Source organism: Sus scrofa, chromosome 5, assembly GCF_000003025.6.
Source record: "Sus scrofa isolate TJ Tabasco breed Duroc chromosome 5, Sscrofa11.1, whole genome shotgun sequence".
In the NCBI taxonomy this organism is placed as follows: Eukaryota; Metazoa; Chordata; class Mammalia; order Artiodactyla; family Suidae; genus Sus; species Sus scrofa.
In genome coordinates, this window is record NC_010447.5 from 32539365 (window position 1) to 32561455 (window position 22091).

Below are 22091 nucleotides of genomic sequence, written 5' to 3' on the forward strand. Positions count from 1 at the left end.
ACATGTCACGGATGCAGCCCTAAAAAGACAAAAATTAAATAATAATAATAATAAAGAAGAACCCAATATAGTGTCCAGGAGGATATGGCTTCACTACCTGGTCTTACTCAGTGGATTAAGGATCCAGCATTGCCACAAATTGTGGTGTAAGTTACAGATGTGACTCGGATACAGCATTGCTCTGGCTGTGGCATGAGCTTGCAGCTGCAGTTCCCATTTCACTGCTAGCCTGAGAACCTCCATATGCTGCAGATGTGGCCGTAAAAAGAAAAAATATATTAATTAATTAATTAATTTAATGTTTATCATAATCCACCTAAAATTTCTATTGGCAATATTATTATTGGCAGTTGCTTCAACAGTGGCACTAATAACTCCTTATTGCACAATGGTAGTAGTTGATTATCCTTGTATAATTTTTATTAGAGTCACCAATTATGGACTCTGAGGTAAAACGTCATTACATGACAAATTTAAAATAATGAATTTTAAGATTGACCATTATGATACTTTTTGAGAATATTATTTGAAAAACTATTGATAAATTAAAGATCTCAGTGGATTATATGCCTAAAATCTTCCTTTTAAGTGATGCTTGAGAGGAAAAAAACATTATCCTAAGATTTTTAGAAATTATACTTTACTAATGTAGAAATAGTTGAAGGAAACCCAATATATTGTTAAACATATTTTGTTTCAGCAGTATTTGTGAAATTTGACAAACTAATTGATAAATCTGTATTTTCTTGAAGGCTCTCAATGAAAAGATATTATTTTCTTTGGACCTGTCTTGGTTTTTTTGATGCTCTTAACTCTTTAATATTAGCTAATAGGTTTCTAAACTGACACTTTGAAGCCCCAAACTGTTCCCATCATCCAGAGCGCTTTTTTTGTTGTTTTGTTTTTTGCCTTTTCTAGGGCTGCTCCTGTGGCATATGGAGGTTCCCAGGCTAGGGGTCCTATCAGAGCTGTAGCCACTGGCCTACACCAGAGCCACAGCAACTCGGAATCCGAGCCACTCGGGATCCGAGCCATGTCTGCAACCTACACCACAGCTCACGGCGCCAGATCCTTAACCCACTGAGCAAGGCCAGGGATTGAACCTGCAACCTCATGGTTCCTAGTCAGATTCATTAACCACTGAGCCATGATGGGAACTCCCATTCAGAGTGCTTTTGAAACAACTTTTAGAAAGCACAAAATGATTCTATACCTAGGATTTGTTTTGAGTTGTTTATAACATATATATGCATATGTACATATATTTTATGTTTTAAGTATATTTTACATACATATGTTTAATTACATAATTTACATGTATGTTTATTTACATAATTTATAAGAGTGGATCCTTAACCCGCTGAAAAAGGCCAGAGAGTGAACCCACATCTTCATAGACACTATGTTGGGTTCTTAACCCACCAAGATTTCTCTTACCAAAAAAAAAAAAAAAAAAAAAAATTCAGTCCCTGTTAACGTGTGATAAGCAATTGGATCATTTAACTTTTGCCACAACTCACATTTATCCATTGATTTGGAAACCACATTCAAAGTAATCCTCTTTACCAAGAACTGGCCCACTGATGTAGCAGCAAGGTGCCATTAACTATCATTTCCACCAACAGCTGAGGCTGTGGTTTTGCTTTCGGCACTTTTTTTCCTTGTGTGGAGTATAGCACAAAAGATGTTCCCAATGTAGTAATGTGAGTAATCATCCGATTCTGTGGTTACTACTACCATGAAATTTTTCTTTCTCAGTAGGAAAGTGTCATTGGTCATTCCCAAGATGTTACACCTGAACAGAAAAAAAAAAAAAGTGAAAAATATTGGCTCTTACATTTTTGTCTAGGAAATAAAACTTAGTTCTTCACTTGTGGTTAAGGGCAAGTAACTGTGGTGACACACACCATTTTTTTCATTAAGAGATGAGTTAAGCAGGAAGCAGCAACTTGAGATGTATCATCAGTGGATTTTACGCTTATGCTAATCGCTTTGTTTTAATAATGCAAAGAGAAACATAAAAATTATTTCTCTATACTTCTTAAATTTTCTCCTTCATATTACCTCAAAACAGTGCACATAGCATTAATGTTTTGCTTTCTTAAATGATTTTTTTTCTTTGAAACGAAATCCAGTAGATTTTTTTTCCTCTTCATCAATGGTACGTCAATTCTGGTTTCCTACTCAGCTGGTGTCTCAAAGAGACAATGAGAACTATCATCTCTGTTTCTAGAACCAGGCTTTGTTCCAGGGCTAGGAAAGGAGAATCTCATCACAATACACTGGGCGAATTTCAAATCAAGAGTCCCATAAGACATGGTTCCTAGATAGAAATGATGGCTCCAGTTTGGAAAACCTACACCCTGGGCACCCCAAGTCTTTCCAAAGCCCCTTAAATCTGCCACTCTCTCCATCTGCACTACCTCTTCCCTGGTCTAAATTGCCACCATTGCTCAACAGCAAGTGCCCCTTCATTGCTTCTTAAGTTCCTGCCGTTGCAATGAGGGCTGAGAATTGGTGAGTAGGTCTTCTGCCCACTGTGGTTGGTCAAACCCCATGACACAGTTTGTTAAACATTTTATTAGCCTCCCTGCCCACAACTTTTTTTTTTTTTTGCCACATATTAGCCAGAGTGCTCTTTACAGTATAAATCATGGCTTGCCACTCCCCTGATTGTAATAATTTCATCTGGCTGACAATACCTGAAACCACTGATCTATCTTAACATCAAGAAAAGAAACAATCAGGCATTACGTGCTTTCTGAAGTGATGCAATAGGCAGGTCACAGCATCACTGTGAAGTATTCATGCCAAAAAACTGAAACTGAATCTGATCATGCCTCTGCATCTAATAACCGGTTTACAGGAAATGCTGGGGATGAGAGGCCTGTTCGATGTCACTGTGGGAAAACGAGTAGCAAAATGCAAAGTTGGAACATTGTATAGGACAAATAATCGGGTTTCTTCAACAAATGTTAAGACTGAGAGAGAGAGAAGTGTGGATGGTTATCAATCTGAGGGATATATCTATCCATTTGTTTTGTATTTGGATTCAAACAAACCATCTGTAAAAAGACATTGTGAGATGTTCAATTTTGATATTAATATTAATATATTATTATCAAATTTTGAATTGTCATGGCAATATCCTTATTGGTTTTTGAGTCTTTATTTCTTAGAGATTCTGAAGTATTTATGGATAAAACCGTGACATTTGGAATTTTTCTTTAGAATAATTTGGGGTGGAGGAGTAGGAGTTACAGGTGAACCAAGATTACCAGATGTTGAGACTTTTTTAAACTGAATACTTAGTGTATTAGGGTCTGTTTTTGTTTTTGTTTTTGTTTTTTAAACAACTGCCTCTTTCCTTTTGTTAAGTTTCAAGATTTTGTAATAAGGAGATGAAGATAATAATAGAAAGATGTCTTTTAATCTTAGAATAAAATTCAAACTCCTCGCTCCGCCCACCAAATCCCGCATGCTGTGGTTCCTGCTTGCTTCTCCGACTCCACTTTGTCCCATCCTCACTGCTTATTGTGCTCAGGCGACCCTGACCCTTCTTCTGATTCCTGAATAATCCAAGGTCTTCCCCACTTCAATGTCTTCACTCTTACCGTTTCCTCCACCTCAAATAATCTTTCTCCAGCAACTCACATAGCTGTCTCAACTTTGAACTTTCAAATCTCAGCTTACCTATCAATGGCACTTCATCTCAGAAATCTGCCCTGAGCACCCTGGCTAAAATAACACTCTGCATACCCACCCGCCCACCCCCTAGTTAATTACTTGTTATCATATCAACCTGGTAACTTCCTTCATGGCACTTAAACTGTCAGTTTTTTTTTTTGTTTTTTTGTTTTTTTTTTTGTCTTTTTGCTATTTCTTGGGCCGCTCCCGCGGCATATGGAGGTTCCCAGGCTAGGGGTCCAATCGGAGCTGTAGCCGCCAGCCTACGCCAGAGCCACAGCAACGCGGGATCCGAGCCGCGTCTGCAACCTACACCACAGCTCACGGCAACGCCGGATCATTAACCCACTGAGCAAGCGCAGGGACCGAACCCGCAACCTCATGGTTCCTAGTCGGATTCGTTAACCACTGCGCCACGACGGGAACTCCCTAAACTGTCAGTTTTGTTGTCATTCTTTGAGTGTTTTTTCTGCTTCCCATTAGATTGTAAGCACCTTGAAGGCAGGGAACAGTAAATCTTTTTTTCACAGCTATTCCCCAGTATTAGAACTGTACCCAGCATGCAACGAGAACTTGATAAGTATATGTTGAATAAACAACTGGTGGATTGAAAATGACTAACCAGGACAGTGAACCAATATCAGAACCTTGAGTTATCTAATCAATTGAATACTGCTTCAAACCAAATACCTAGATGGTCCGAAGTGGAGCGTGACCCAGATTCCCATGACCCCAGAAGGGACACGATGCAAATGTCCCTCTCATTTGACTCAGAGATGATTGTTTCCAGAATTTCCAGAGTAGTGGGGCCATCATGTAGCTAGATCTAAGCACTAGATGATATCTAAATACACAAATAAGTAGTCTCATCACTACAGCAGTTCAAATGTACCATAGGAGGCAGAGCACAATTGAAATCACATGCTTTCTCTCTTTTTTCTTTCATCCTTGCCCCTCTTAGGGGTGAATGAAATTGCAGGTCTCCAAGGGATCAAGATTCATAGACACCTGAACTCCTCAAAGTAAACTGGTACATCAGGATAGGATGTAGCAAGAGAACATAGCATCAGGTTAATATGGCAATAACTCCTGTTCTTTTTATCCTATACCATTGGGTGAGATCCAGGGGAAGGTGAACCCCAACAAAAGCCTCTTAATTATTTATTCCCAGAAAACTGGTCTTAGTTCTAAAATTGAGAGTCTCGGAGTTCCTGTCTCGGCGCAGTGGTTAACGAATCCGACTAGGAACCATGAGGTTGCGGGTTTGGTCTCTGCCCTTGCTCAGTGAGTTAATGATCCGGCGTTGCCGTGAGCTGTGGTGTAGGTTGCAGACGTGGCTCTGGCATAGGCCGGTGGCTATGGCTCCGATTAGACCCCTAGCCTGGGAATCTCCATATGCCATAGGAGCGGCCCAAGAAATAGCAAAAAGACAAAAAATAAATAAATACATAATAAAATATAAATAAATAAATAAATAAATAAATAAAAAAAATTGAGAGTCTCTTCTTACCTGGACCTGGATCCCTATCTCGAGGGTGATGGCAGAGTCACAGTCCTGATAAGACAATAAGTCTCTGGCTTCCTGCTCTAAGAATGCCTTTCCCCAAGAACCTAAGCTGGCTGGACAACTCTGACACATTTACGCCAGATAGGACAAATTTAGCAAAATACACAGATGGTGCTGGCACAATAAATCAGAGTGAAATCTACCACCCAGGTCACCAGAGGGTTACATCTCATGGGCCAGTCCCACCAGATAACATGAAAGTGAGGAATTCCCATTGTGGCTCAGTGTTAATAAACCCAACTAGTATCCACGAGGACGTAGGTTCAATCCCTCACTTCATTCAGTGGGTTAAGGATCTGGCATTGCTGTGAGATGTGGTGTAGGTCTCAAACATGACTTGGATCCCCGTTGCTGTAGCTGTGGTGTAGGCTGGCAGCTACAGCTCTGATTCAACCCCTAGCCTGGGAACTTTCTTTTGCTATGGGTGTGGCCCTAAAAACAAACAAACAAACAAACAAAAGATAACATGGAAGTAAGGGGATATAAACTCCAGCAGCTCAGTGAGGCCCTTAAATTAGATTATATTATTGTTTCAATTCTTCACTTAATCACTATATTAGAACTATTCATCCATGCCTTTTGCCATATCGCAGCTACTAGATTAGATAGTTTATTTTCCCGACCCAGTGATCTTGGGATTGACCATTTAATTGAATTTGGCCAATGGCATCTTAACAGACATTATGCAAACAGATGCTCAAAATACCCTTGGCCTCCTGTACTTCTGCCATCTTCTATGAGGATGTGCCCTAGGATGCAGAATGAAAGATGTATAGAGTATGCTTGAAACTAGACCAACAGGAGTTCCCGTCATGGCACAGTGGAAACGAATCTGACTAGGAACCATGAGGTTGCGGGTTCAATCCCTGACCTCACTCAGTGGGTTAAGGATCCTGTGTTGCTGTGAGCTGTGGTGTAGGTCACAGACGCAGCTTGGATCTGGTGTTGCTGTGGCTCTGGTGTAGGCCGGCAGCTATAGCTCTGATTGGGCCCCTAGACTGGGAACATCCATAAGCCACGGGTGTGGCCCTAAAAGGACAAAAAGACAATGAAAGAAAGAAAGAAAGAAAGAAAGAAAGAAAGAGAGAGAGAGAGAGAGAGAGAGAGAGAGAAAGAAAGAAAGAGAGAAAGAGAAAGAAACTAGACCAACAGCCTGAAGCCTGCAGCAGAACAGCCCCAGCTGACCCAGAGACCCTGGAACAAGGCACTGTTTTAAGACACTGAGATTGAGGGGTTATTTTTTACATAGCATTATCACAGAATGTATTAATCCTCACATGAAATTTCAGAATCAAAGCTCAGTGAAATGATCCCTTCTGTCCTCTTCATTAATGAACTTGTCTTCATTATTTTCTCAGTTGAGGAAGGTTTTCATCATATCGGCAATTTATAGTGTGATGACCCGGGGCCCAACTGATGAAAACTCCCTAATTATCCCAAGTGAAACTAATACAGGTTATAAGACTCTGTCCAAAGAGACCTATGTTCTTTTCCTTTGGGAGTTACTACTATTTTCACATAAGGAAATTGTTTGGAAAATTAATCCACACTATCCCTAAATCACCTGATTGAGATTTTTTTTTTTAGTGGCCTCAGAATGAGTTCTCACTGATCGTCTAGTAACTTCAAGGCAATGCGGCATTCAAGTTTTTTTAGAGCCTTATAGTAAGTTGATGTTTTGTATCAAAAGTCACATTTGACTCAAAGTGCAAGTGCCTTTGTGTCATCTCTGTCCACTAGTGGTCTCCTCCAGCCCACTGCTCCTGCAGTCCTTGCGAATAGAGGCAAGTCATTGACAACTCTTACTTCTAGTTCACAGATTACTTCTCAGAAGCAGCTTCCAAGCTATTACTTCCTTTTTGTTGATTATGTTACTGGCCCCAATTCTTCCTCCTACCTTTCATCAACATCCTTTGTCATGGAACTTTACAGTTCCTCCCACTAAAGGGGCAGCAATATGTCCCTGCCACTTGTCTTTGAATCTGCCTTGCACTGCCAGGCCAATCGTATAAGGAGGACGTGCCCGCGTGGCAGTTCTGAGCCTAGACCTTAAGAGCATAGACCTTAAGAGACTTTACATTTTTACACCCATCCCTTTATATCCTCAGAGGAGGACAGCATTCCTGGGAACAGAGCCAAGCCAAGATCAGCAGGGCCATCTAGATAAGTCGCATCTTGACAAATGGACCCCAAACGGCATCCAGACTTGAGAGCCAAAAGCGTGCTTATGTATGACACTTAGGTTTGGTGGATGTTTGTTACAAAGAATTTTGCGACCATAAAAAACCGATAGAGGAGTCCCTGCTGCAGCACAAGGGGATCTGTAGCATTGCTGGAGTGCTGGAATGCAGATTCGATTCCCAGCCCAACAGAGTGGGTTAAGGTCTGGTGTTGCCACATCTGCCGCATAGGTCACAACTGTGACTCAGATCTGATCCCTAGCCTGGGAACTCTGTATGCTGCAGGGTGGCCAAAGGAGAAAAAAAGAAAAAAACCTGATAGACATCTTATTTTTTAAAAAGAAAATTTTCATATCATGTATCTGTACCACTTTTTGTATCTACTTACTGATAAGACCTCTTAATGTATTAAAGATATTAAACTTTTGTCATAATTTTTTAAAGAATCTTTTTCCACCATGTTTTTTATATCTTTTAAATTTGGTGAAAGTTGTTTTTCAAGTACAATTTTTTAAAATTTTGAGATAATATGACCCATTGGTCTATTCTTTACAGTATTGCCTAATATTTTGTATTGACAAAGTGGGTCATCAACCCAAGATCAATTAACTACCTCTGTTTTGACTGGAACATATCTATTTACATATTCAGTTCCTTTATGTAAGTCTGGAAAGTTTTCTACAGTTATACCTTTGAGCATTGCTGCCGTTCCAACTAAGAGCAGATAAGTCCTTCTTTGGGAATATCTATATATCTCAGGTTTGGTATTTGAGGATACAATAGCGGAATTCACAAGTCACATTCTATCCAGCTGAGATATTAATAGAATACAAGATTAGATGTTGGAAATTTTGAATTAGGAGAATAAAAATATCTAGTTACTTGAGAAATTATGCAGATTTCCCTTTTCCCCCTTAAGTTTCAGTTTTGGCCTGTCTAGCAACACAACTTCTTGAAAGTCAAAGGCCTTACCTAGAAGGTAAATATTCTGGTCTACTCTTTTCCCAAATCTCAGCGGCATCCTTGCTCCTGCAACCATTTAAGAAAATAATTCCCAAAAAAAAGCTGCTCCAGTAGAGGACACCAAAGTCATGGGAAAAGGAGAAATATTGGTCATCAGGAGCATCTCTGGGGGAAGAAAACACCTTTGTCAAGCATGTGCTCAAGTCATCAAGTCTAGAATAATCAAGACCAACCCCAGAATTACAGTGACTCCAGGTAAGGCAAACTGCGTTCTTTCAGCCAATTTTTGGACCTTATCATCTTCTAAATTTTAGGCAGTCAGAAGATGCCAACTCCAGAAGGAGACCAAGGAATAAGAGAGGAACCCCCACTCCAGGAAATCCTTCCATATTTCACATTTATTCATTAAGACCCCAAATGTTGAGAACCTACCATGTGCCAGGTACTGTGTCCAGGCTGAGGATATGACCTTGAGCAAAATTCCTGCTCTTAACGAGCTTATAGTCTGGGGAGAGAGAGTACAGCTAGTAACCAAATGTACTACTGAATATAATTCTGTTGATATTTAACTAGTATCTATAGAATGCCTCGTATGTGAGAGGTCCAACTCAGGATGCTGAGGCTACAGTATGAACAAGTCAAGAAAAAGTTCCTACATGTTTCAGCTTAGCTCTAATTGGGGGTGGGGAAATGATAGATGATTATATAGATAGAAGATTGACTGATTGATAATAAAATTCTAGGAAGGAAAGAAAACTGTTGTTTGAAAGCTAAAACAAATAATCTGATTAAACTGAGAGTAGCTGTGAAGGCTTAGTAGAGTGCCTAAGAGCATAGACCCTGGAGCTGAAATGCCAAGATGCTAAGACCAGCTGCTGGTCAGAAGTTGTGACACTGTGTACTTCACTTAAACCACTTATAATAATAGTAGTATAATGTGGATTACATAGGTTAAATATTTATAAAGTGTTCCAAATGGTGCCAAGCCCATAATATGCACCATGGAAAGATTTTTTTTTTTTAATGTTCAAAAGAGGAAAAAATTTGTTCCATAGGGAGGGAGGAGAATTACCAGTAGAACCAGGCCAGCTGTTTTCAATGGATGCCCACCATCCTTTCTGTTGGTTAGGCATTCATTCTGATCAACTGAAGCCTATGTTTGTTTGTTTGTTTGTTTGTTGTTTGTTTTTTGTTTTTGTTTTTTTTCTTTTTAGGGCTGCACCCACAGCATAGGGAAGTTCCTAGGCTAGGGGTCGAATCGGAGCTACAGCTGCTGGCCTATACCACAGCCACAACAATACAGGATCTGAGCCACATCTACAACCTACGCCACAGCGCACAGCAACACCAGATCCTTAACCCCACTGAGTGAGGCCAGGGATCAAACCCACAGCCTCATGGTTACTTGTCGGATTCCTTTCCACTGGGCCACAACTGGAACTCCTGAAGCCCATGTTCTATGCTTCAACTCTGACCTTTGCAAATATTCCCAACAAGAGGGAATGAAAACACTAGTGTTCTATGAGTTCCCATTGTGGCTCAGTGGGTTATGAACCCACCTAGTATCCATGAGGATGCAGGTTTGATCCCTGGCCTTTCTCAGTGTGTTAAGGATCTGGTGTTGCCACACGTTGGGGTGGCGAAGGTCTCAGACGTAGCTTGGATCTGGCATTGCTGTGGCATAGGCCTGCAGCTTCAGCTTTGTTTCAAACCCTAGCCCAGAACTTCCAGGTGTTGCAGGTGTGGCTCTAAAAAGAAAAAATAAAAAAGGACTAGAGTTCTAGATCTCAAAGAGGAAGGACAGTTAGAGGAAGATGCAAGAGGAAGTTGAATAAGGACACATCATACCCTGGAAGCCAGTGCCAGAATGAAGGTGAGGAGAGTGAAGTGACTAGGGTGTAAAGTATAAGGAGACAGTCACTCTCACAATCAGGCAAGTACCATTTGCACGGTGCTGAGAAGTGCTTCTTAAACCGTGCCCACCAGGTGCTCCCCTGGCTTCATCCAAGTGCCGGTCCTGCTCGAGCTCATTTTATGGAGTTTGTTTACTATGATGGGGCAATGAAAAGCCACTAACAGGTTTTGAAGGGTGATGGGGGTGGGCGTCCTGATGGTATTTGCACTTTGAGAGGTTCTCAGTGGCTCTCTAGACAAGGAAGATGCTAGCCAAGAAGATCCAGTGTGGGTAGCAGATGGGGCTCATAAGAAACAGTACCTGCTTGGAAATCCAGATCATTCACTGCTCCAGAGGATTCTGGAATGAGACAAAAGTGATATACGTTCTCTCTGGAAAAATTTGCCCAAATATGATTCAGTGGCCACACAACCAGCTCTCACAGCCTATTCAAACTTGAAAAACTGTCTCTTTGAAGAGTTCCCATTGTGTTTCAGTGGGTTAAGAACCTGACTAATATCCATGAGGATGCGGGTTTGATCCCTGGCCTTGCTCAGCTGGTTAGGGATCCAGCTTGGCCATGACCTGCAGCATAGGTTGCAGATGCAGCTCAGATCCGGTTTTGCTTTGGCTGTGGCTATGGTGTAGGCCGGCAGCTGCAGCTCCGATTAGACTCCCTTAGTTTGGGAGTTTCCATATGCTGCAGGTGTGGCCAAAGAAAGAAAAAAAGAAAGAGCGAGCAGCTGTCTCTTTGGACTTATCCTGGGATCTCTGACCATCTGGGGCCCCAGCACTTAAGCCAAGAGGAGTCCTAGGCAGCTAGCAAGCCTTTGAAACCGGGTCTCGGCCCCTGGACATTGATGGGACGTCATAACTGTGAAAAAAGAGGGTGATAGTGCAGAAATAGGGGCAACAAAGTAACTCTAGTACAACTCAGAATCCCAAAAACTGTACCTAGGCACACTGACCCTATGTCTGTGTGGGTGTATATCTAAACTATACAGCTAGGAGGATTTTGGTTGCAAGTAAAAAAAAATTCTATTCGAATTGGCCTAAAATGATTAACTATACCACCTGACAAAAACATAGGGCAAGTTTAGGGGCATAGCTTAATTTAAAAATGAGATTCACTTCGTTGTAATTCTCTAAATGTGGGCTTTCTTATGCTGGTTTCATTCTTAGACTAAATTTCTTCCTGGTAATGAGATGCCCATAACAGTAACTGGTGTTACAATCTTTCTCATTTGCATCAGGAAGAGACCGTACTTTATTTATTTATTTTCTCTTTAGGGCCGTACATGTGGCATATGGAATTTCCCAGGCTAGGGGTTGAATCGGAGCTGCAGCTGCTGGCCTACACCACAGCCACGGCAACACCAGACCTGAGCCATCTCTGCAACCTACACTGTAGCTTGCAGCAACACTGATCCTTAACCCACTGAGTGAAGCCAGGGATTGAACCTGAATCCTCATGGACACTATGTTGGGTTCTTAATTTACCGAGCCACAGTGGGAACTCCCTACTTTTTTAAATTGTTGATCAAATTTTATAAATCTCAAAATGATTGGGCTCTGTCTGAATAAACCCCCATGGTCAGGTCCATTCCACCGATCCTCTGTTGACTAAATCATTCATTGTAGCAAAAGCACTGACCAACGTCTATCCTCACCTTTCCCCACTCTATCCTGTTCTCCTTGTTTTCTTTTTACTTCATAGTTCTGATCCTTCGACTTGTTATATACTTGTGTTTGTTTATGTGTTGCCTATTTCCCATTAAAAGAATGTTAAGTCCCATGGGGGTTGAGATCGTGTTTGGTTCCCCATGCCTGGAACTGCACCTGACATAGATAACTATTTGTTAGATATATGGATAATGGGTGGATGGATGGATGAATGGATGGATGACTTGTGGTGTGAGTGGTGAATGGTTATTGAGGAAGCAGAGGACAGGCCTAGACATCTGTTGCAGGGAACTTAGCTATAATTGGAAGGAGAACAATAAGGTTGTAGCTAGACACTGAAGGTGAGCTTGAGGCAATTTTTCTTTTTGTAAGAAAAGTGATTTCTATATATCTATATATCTGAGGAAAGAGAGGCAGAGAGAAGAGAGCTTGAAATATGAATTGCACATTCCTAATGTCATGTTACCCGAGGAACAAATTGGCTTCCGTCTCTTACTGTGAGAAGCAAGGCAAAGCAGTTTTAATCCTTATCTTACTTTCTTTGAGTGACACCTAGAGTTAGATCAGAAGTACTAAATCTTTTCTAGCTCTGCTTCATCTAAAGATTATCATTTGTGTTGCTCAGTGTTTCCAAAACTATTTTCTGTGAAAAAAGATATAAGATGTTACTAAGTGAAAAAGCTAACATGTTCTTGGATCAAACAACTTCTGGAAATGGATTAAACCAAGTTAAGGAATTATTTTAATGCAGAACTTCTCCATACCTTTAATAGTCCAATGTGTAGCATAGTTCCCCACATAGAAAATACAGATTGCACTATTTTCCCAAACTTTTTAAATAAGAAAATGCTTTTGTAAGTTAAAAAAAAAACTACTAATATGTGGAGGAAATACTAATATTTTGTGGAATAGAGTGAGAAATGCTGGTTTTAGTCACATATTTGCTTTTTTCTCAGGAACAAGGTACAACCTGGATGGATGGATGGATGACTTGTAGTAGTGTGAGTGGTGAATGGCTATTTGTGTTTAATGCTTGTGGTCAGGTCCAAAGGATCTGCATTATTATGGTGGCCGCATATTGTTGAATTGATGTCAACTTCAATTACTTGATCCATTGTCCTTCTAAGCACTTCAGAAACTTCAGGATTTGTTTTCCAATTTTTGAGTCACAAAGTACATCCACTATATATATATGTATGTACATAGGTATTTAAAGAGCTTGATCAGTCAAAAGAACATAGTTTTCTATAGTTAAGAAATTGTGTTTGCTATTTATAAAGTCATCAGATAACTGAGATAAGAGAAAGTAAGGCAACTCAGAGAAGCGTGATGTTTTGTAGATTAAGGTTCAGTATGTTTCATAATAACTGTGTGATACTATTGAAAACACTTAACCTCCCCAAGCCCCAGTTTCTGTAGCCACAAAAACACAAAATCAATGATGCCTTTGCTACCAATCAGTCATTGTGAGGGTCTGTGCAAAAATGCTACCTGATCAGGGAGCCTTTTCCTGCCACACCCTTTAAAGGGTGACCCATCTCCTGCCCTGCACCCCCATCCCTGACCCTACTCCCAGCTTGATTGTTCTTTTTAATACTTGTCATCATCTGATAGACTTTATATTTATTTTTTGTGATGAGAGTCTTTAACATGAGATCTACCCTCAGCAAATTTTCAGTGCACAGTAGAGTGTTGTTAACTCTAGGCACATGGTTGTACAATAGCTCTCTAGAATTCACTCATCTTGTGTAACTGAAACTTTATACCCATGGAATAGCAACTCCCTATACCTCTCCCCACTCAGACCCTGGAGAAACCATTCCACTTTCTAAGAGTCTGACTATTTTAGACATCTCAGATAAGTGGAATCATGCAGTATTTGCCCTTCTGTGACTGGCTTGTTTCATTAGCCTAAGAGCCTCCAGATCATCTTTGTCAATGCAAATGGCAGGATTTCCTTCTTTCTGTGGATGAATAATGTTCCGTTGCATGTATATACCACATTTCCTTTATCCATTTATCTATTGATGGACACATTATTTCCATATCTTGGCTATCTATGATGAATAATGCTGCAATGAAGAGAGAAGTGCTGCCTCTTGAAGATCCTGATTTAAGTTCTTTTGGATATATACCCAGAAATGGGATTATTGCATTTTTTAAGGAACTTCCATACTGTTTTCCACAGTGGCTATACCATCTTACACTCCCACTGGCAGGGTATAAACTTTCCAGTCTCTCCATATCCTCACCAGCACTTGTTATCTCCTGGGTTTTTGTTTGTTTTGGATACTGGCCCACCTAACAGGAATGAGGTGGTAGCTCATTGTGAATTTAATTTGCATTTCCTGATGATTGGTAATGTCAGACATCTTTTCATGCACCTATTGCCCATTTGTATATCTTCTCTGGAGAAACATCTGTTCAAGCTCTTTGTCCATTTTTTAATCGAATTATATATATTTTTGTTACTGAGTATGTGAGTTCTTTTTTATTTTGGAAACCAACCTCTTATCGGATACGTGCCTTGCAAAGATTTTCTCCCATTCCATAAGTTGCCATTATATTTACTTCTTTGTTTACTTTTGTATCCCCCTAACTAGAATGATATTTTCACCTCTTTAACCTTTAAAACAGAGCCTGGAACATAACAAATCAATATCTATTGGCTAAATAAAAATTTTTATGTGATCTAATTTATGGAAACACTTGGAAAGTGATATTAGACTAAATTAGCAGAATTGGAAATACAGTTGACTGTTGAACAACATTTCAAACTCTTGTTTTGAGTTGTATGAGTCTACTTACATGCAGATTTTTTTCTTCAATAGTAAATTAACTGCAGTACTACATTGATCAATGGCTGGTTGAATCTGCAGATGTGAAACTGTTTATATGAGGAACTGTGGTTACGGAAAAACTGCAAATATGGAGGGCCCACTATAATGTAATGGCAGATTTTCCACTGTGTGGGAGGCTCAATGCCCCAGCCTGGCATTGTTCAATGATCAACAGCAAATATCAATGAAATCAGGTACCTATAAAAATTCAATATATATGTATAACAAATCACTGATAATACTGGGAAATAAACTGAAAGGCAACAGTCACTGTGGGCCACTGTAGCCACCGAAGAATCTGTAGACCCAAGGGGATGATGAAGAAAATAGAGAACTGAGCAGGAAATGGAAGAATGAAGAAGACATCACAGTTGGACAAAATAGCATATACAAGGTCATGAAAACAGAACAAGCTTGTCTTGTGGGGGCACTTTTTTAAAAAATGGACCAGCCTCAAAGGAAAATACATGTCAAAGGACTAGCGATGGATCTGTAAACTCATTCAATCACTATTCAATAGATGTTGTTGAATAAGCTACTGCAGGCTGGACTTTGAGACATGACTGGGGATGGTAGAGGGTCTGATGATGGGCTCTTTGAACATCCGGCTCACAATATGGAAGATGCTTGCACTATCCCATGGGGCTATTGCTATTTTCAGGACTAACAAAACAGTGTGTGCAGAGTGCTCTGTAAGCCATTATAGTCTATGAGGATATACATCTCTCTCATTACCCAGCTGAAGATTGACTGGTGAAAACCTCGTGTTAGACCATGCATTTAACCAGGTGACCATAGACGGTATATTTCTGAAGGTCACGAGGTATGTCAGAATTTAGGAAGAGTGGTTGTGGGAAAAGTAGAAAAGCCATAAAACAGATTAAGCGCCATCAAGAAAGAGATCTGTTTCAGGCTTTAAGAATAGAAACTGCTAGAACTAAGTAAGAAACTCAATTTTTCCCAGATTGGACCCAGGCTCTTAAAAAAAAAAAAATCATTCTGAACTAATAAATCATTCTGTTACCTCATTTAAAAGTTGCTGGGTGGAAAATTACAAGTGACTCAAGGAAACCAATTAGCTCCAACATTTATCAGAAAAATATAGAAAAAGCAAACCTACATCATGGGCCTTGATGCATTCGTCTGCCACAAATTAACCAGTTTAATAGCAAGAATCATTTTTTTCTCAAAACATCTCTTGTTACTTTTATCCTCAAAGGCCTGATCATGTCTCTTTTCATTCTGACAGACTTGTCAAAACTTTTACTACATGTAATGGAAAATGCCTCATTAATTCCTTTGCTATGATTTTTGAGCCCCTACTATGTTCTGGGTGCTCATTAAACGTCGGCAGCACAAAGATCAATGAGGCATAACCCCTTCTGTTAATGAATCTTGATTTGGAGAGAGATTTAGACAAGGGAGTCAAAGGTTGCAGTATGCTGTGAAAAGTAACATATCCTAAGTATTTTGCAGGTATTGTGGCAGCAAGAAGAATCTAAGGAAGGAATCTAATTAGATTCGAGGATGGGAGTAAGAATACGAGATAGATAAGTAGGGTCCTAAACTATTTAAACAAGACCTCTGTTCTCCTGAAAGTGATCAGCATGTCATCTGGAAGGAAAGGACACTTGAGATGAGACCTGAATGACAGGAGAGCATTCCAGGGACAGGAAGTAGGTAGGAAGCACAAAGGCTTCAGACAGTGAACTTGAATGTTTCAGAAAAAGTCAGCCAAAAGATGAGATCAGTCAGTTCTCAGAGGATCTTCTAGGCCAGACAATAAAGTTTATTCTTGGTGCAAGGGAAGCCACTAAAAAGATCCAACAGGAAGGGGTATGCTTTGGCTTACACTTTTTAAATTCTCTGTGGAAGCCGTGTTGAGACTGGATTCAGGGGCAGGAGGAGAGTGGAGACGATGAGACCTTAAGATGTGAGGCTTTTTCAGAGATGCCAGTGTATACTAAAGTGGGAAGGAGAAGCAGAAGGATTTGGGACATAAGGGGACAGAACTGAAAAGACATGCTGGTGAATTTGGTTTGGACAGCGGGGAAGAGAAGAAATCAAAGATAGACCTAGATTGTTGGCTTTAGCAGTTGAATATGTGGTAATTTATCATGCTATAATAATAATTCATTATTTATTGGGTTTTTTAATTTTTGTTTTTTTCTTTTGTTTTTGCTTTTTAGGGCCACACCTGTGGCATATGGAAGTTTCCAGGCTAGGGGCTGAATTGGAGCTGTAGCTGCCAACCTGCACCAGAGTTCACAGCAATGCCAGATCCTTCACCCACTAAGCGAGCCAGGGATCGAACCCACATCCTCATGGATACTAGCTGGGTTTGTAATCTGCGGAGCCACAATAGGAACTCCCATGCTTTCTTGTTTTTCTTAAGTGCCAGTCACAGCTCTAACAGCTTTACATATATTACCTCATTTAATCCTCACAAACAACATTACAAAATAGGTACCATTACCATCCTCCTTATTGTACAGATAAAGGAAGGGAGGAATAGAGAAATTAAACTCACCCAGCTTTCAAATCACAGCCCAAATTTGAACCAGGCTCTGCTCACTCTGGAGTTTGTGTGCTTAACAATGACTTTATTGTAGCTTGTGTTTCCAAGTTGCTGAAGACTAAGGATTAACTGATTTGAGAAGGAGAAATAAAATTTCTGCTTTTGACATAATATGTTTGAGTTGCCTTACATGGAAATGTCAAGTACACAATTGGACAAGTGAGTACAGATGTCAGGAGACAGGTCAGCCTGGAAACATCAATGGAGTCACTGCATTGTACTGATAGTACTTAAAGCCATGGGGTTGAATTGGATGTGTCTAATAGAAACCTCTAATAGAGCTTAGAAGATGCCCCATACCAAGCCTGGGGTCCTTTAGTTTGCGTTTTTCAGAAAGAAACTCATTTGAGAGAACGAGAAGCAGAATTCAAGTGAGGTAGAAAGAATTCCAGAGGAACTACGCATTTAAAGTATAGGCTTAATCCAACCACTTGTGATAGAACATGACAGAAGATAATATGAGAAAAAGAATGTGTGTATATATATATGCATGTATAACTGGGTCGCTCTGCTGTACAGAAGAAACTGACAGAACATTCTAAATCAACTATAACAACAACAAAAAATTTTTTAAGTATTGGCTTATTCTCAGCCAAGTTTTGTCCTCATGGTGGCAACGCGGATGCAGGGGCTCAGCCTATATCCTTTCAAGTTTAAGGTTCATAGAAAAGACTCTTTCCAGGGAGCAAATCCTGGATTCTCTCTGACTGGACCTTCTTAAATCATGGACCCATTTCTGAATTCTGCACCCATCACTGCAACTAGGGAGCTCTAAGGTAGGTATATGTTATATGTATGAAAAGCTAGAACTCCATCATCTACTGCAGTGTGTATGAAACTATCACCAGAATTTTGAAACTTACCATGGATGAAAAGTTTTAGAGGGACCTGATATCTCTAGAATTTTGAAACTTACCATGGGTGAAAAGTATTAGAGGGACCTGATATTTATGAAACTATCACCAGAATTTTGAAACTTACCATGGATGGAAAGTATTAGAGGGACATGATATCACCAGAATTTTGAAACTTACCATGGATGAAAAGTATTAGAGGACCTGATATCTATGAAGAGAATTCTCTCTCAGCAATTCCAAAGAATCTCGAAAAATTGTGTTACCCTGTGAAAGCTGTCTGACACTCTATGGCTGCCCACATCTAACCCCCAAATGTGACTTCTCAGTCTAAGCCACTCTAAGCTTGATCTCAAATGGGCAGGACTCAACCATGAATAATATGGGTAAATGGAAAATAGCAAATCACCAGAGCTTCATTTTGTATCACCTGCTGTACAAATAGTTCTATTTAAAGGAAACCTAACCACAAGATTGGGAAGCCATTTCACCCACTCTCTTGCAAGAGTTTCTATCATAGAAGGGTTTCTGTCATAGAAAGTGAGGTTAGGAACCAGCCATGGTTAGGATTTTCAACATCTGTGGTAGCAAGGGTTTTCTGGTTCCATTGAACCTGCCATGCACTCAGTCACTTATTCATGCAATAGCAGCTTACTGAGCACCCACTTGGATAAGGCAACACTGGAGAGACAATAGTAAATGAATTGTAAAGAAATCCTCCTGGTCATGAAACTTAAATGCTATTAGAAGGAGATAGGTGACACTAAGTAAAAATAATATGTAAGTAATTTACATAGTCATATACTATGGAGGGGGGGGAAGGGGTGCGGAGGGCCATGGTAGGAGGTGTGGAATTTTAAAGAGACTGGCCACTTCTCTTGGACTTTTTCCTCTGCCAACTACATTTATTTACCGGAATTTTTTTCCTAATTAGTTAAAAACATAAAAGCAGGGATACATGAAGACATTTCATGGAGGAGGCGCCCCAGGACCCCAGAGGACACCAGGTTAGCAACCCTGGTTTTCAAAAGGCTTCTGGGAGTGCAGCGATCAGGGTTCATTCTTAGGAAAGTGAAGTATGCATAACTCGTCCCAAGTTAGCTGGGGTGGAGTTCCTGTCATGGAGCAGTGGAAACAAATCCGACTAGGAACCATGAGGTTGAGGGTTCGATCCCTGGCCTCGCTCAGTGGGTTAAGGATCCAGCTTTACTGTGAGTTGTGGTGCAGGTTGCAGACGCACCTCGGATCTGGCTGTTGCTGTGGCTGTCATGTAGGCCAGCAGCTGTAGCTCTGATTCGACCCCTAGCCTGGGAATCTCCATATGCCTGCTGTGGGTCCAGCCCTAAAAAACAAAAACAAACAAACAAACAAAAATTACCTGGGATGATGGGCTGTCTTGTTTGGAGGGAGAATAGGGAGCAGCAGCAGGAGTCTGAAGATGTTTTGGACAGGAGCTGAAAGACAAGTTGGGGAGTCCCTTACCCCTGGAGGATTCTGAGCCCCCAGCTCTACCTCTCACAGCAGATGCAAACACCTACACTAATGGCTGGGCTTCTTGTGCTCAGGTGAACACCCAGAGCTGCAGAGTGATGGGTGGTGCACTCCCCAGGCTCAGCTGGGGACACAGGGAGAAGCCATCCACATTGCAGTCTCCTGCTGAGCAATGCAGACTTTGTAAGGGTAGAGAGGAAACACAGTATATAATGGAGGAAATGCTTCTCTCCATTAAATTATTTGAAATGTTAAAAGCAAGTCAAATGTATTGTTTTTTGGTTGGGTTTGCGTAAGATTTCAAACTTATAATTAATAAATGACCTGACATTTGGGAGTATATAGCTCAGAAAAGAAAAGGTAAATAGGAGTTTCTGCTGTGGCTCAATGGTTTAAGAATCCGACTAGTATCCATGGGGATGTGGGTTTGATCCCTGGCCTCACTCAGTGGGTTAGGGATCTGGTGTTGCTGTGAGCTATAGTGTAGGTCACAGACACAGCTCGGATCCTGCATTGCTGTGTCTGTGGTGTAGGCTGGCAGCTGCAGCTCCAATTCTACCCCTAGCCTGGGAACTTCCATATGTTTCGGGGCCTCGGGTGTGGCCCTAAAAAGAAAAAAAGAAAGAAAGGAAATGTATCAGAGAGTATATATAGGAAAAGATGATTAATGTAACAACTTGTCAGGGACATGCAGACTAAAATAATGAGAAGCAATTTTCAACCATAAGGCTGGCAAGAATGGAAAAATATTGATGATATCCATTGCTAGCAAGAATGTGGGGGAAAGTAACAATGTAAGAGTTGTAGGGGAAAAAATTTGGAAGTATTTAGCATATCCTCTGACCCAGCAATCTTGCTTCTAGAAAGTATTCCTATAAAAATAAAAGCACAGGCCAGGTTACACATACAAGGATGCTTATTACAGCTAATTTTGTACGAACTAAAAAATGAAACAACAAATTGGAATGGTTGAATCGATGATGCTGTATTCTATTCCATAGAGTATTTTGCAGATATTAAAATGAATTTTATATAGGAGTTCCCTGGTGACCTAGTGAATTAAGGACCCAGTGTTGTCACTGCTGTGGCTTGGGTCTATCCCTGGCCTGGGAAGTCTGCATGCCATGGATATAGCCAAAAAACATGAACTGTATATATATACACAACTGGAAAGATGTCCCTGATGCATTAAGTGGAAAGAGCTAGCAGGAAAGTAGAATAAATGGTGTGATACCATTTTATTTCTAAACAGGAGAAAGATATGTATTTATATTGTAGTTGTAGTTGATGAAAATAGAAAAATTATGGAAGGAGCCTTAGCAAAACACTACCATTGGCTCACTTGGGAAGATGGAGGTAGAGAGACAGAGAGATATGATTGTTTCTTCTTTGTATGCTTTGAAATTATTTAAATTTTACAAGACCTTTTTTTCTTTTTTTGTCTTTTCTAGGGCCGCACCCACGGGCATATGGAGATTTCCAGGCTAGGAGTCAAATCCTAACTGTAGCATTGGCCTACATCACAGCCACAGCAATGCCAGATCCAAGTAGTGTCTGTGACCTACATGGCAGTGCTGGATCCTTAACCCACTGAGTGAGGACAGGGATTGAACCTGCGTCCTCATGGCCACTAGTCAGATTCGTTTCCGCTGAGCCACGACAGGAATTCCAATTTTTATAATTTTTTAAACCTTAGTAAAGTATACAAGAGATAAGCAAGAGAATGACCATGGGAAAACATGGCCCCAGGAAGCTAACGCCGAGTCATTAAGAGCAGTTGGGCCTGGATAGCTCAGTCGGTAGAGCATGAGACTTTTAATCTGAGGGTCCAGGGTTCAAGTCCCTGTTTGGGAGTCTCTACCTGGAGTTTCTGTCGTGGCTCAGTGGTTAATGAATCCAACTAGGAACCATGAGGTTGCGGGTTCAATCCCTGGCTTCGCTCAGTGGGTTAAAGATCTGGTGTTGCCGTGAGCTGTGCTGTAGGCTGCAGACGCAGCTCGGATCCTGCGTTGCTGTGGCTCTGGCGTAGGCTGGCGGCTACAGCTCTGATTAGACCCCTAGCCTGGGAACCTCCATATGCTGCAGGTGCGGCCCTGGAAAAACACACACACACACAAAAAGCAGTTGGGAATTCCTTTGGAAGAGAATAAGCTTTAGCTACTGAAAGCAAGCAAAGCTGTGCCATTTGAGAACAGGTGGGAAAGCTGGAAGCTGCTTAGCCTGGAGAAGAGATTTGGTGGGAGGAGATGAAGCTGAGATGGAAAGAAGAGGAAATAAGTGCTGTCAGCAAATATTTAATGTTTGGCTGCATCACTCAATAGCCATTCTCCCATCCTTACTGTGCGAAATCCTAA

At 40.7% G+C, this 22091-nt stretch overlaps 1 non-coding gene across 1 annotated transcript; it reads left to right on the forward strand.

Annotated features, from left to right (window-relative positions):
- On the forward strand, window positions 21519-21591 carry TRNAK-UUU. Its single transcript has one exon. It is a non-coding gene; the product is annotated as a tRNA-Lys (tRNA).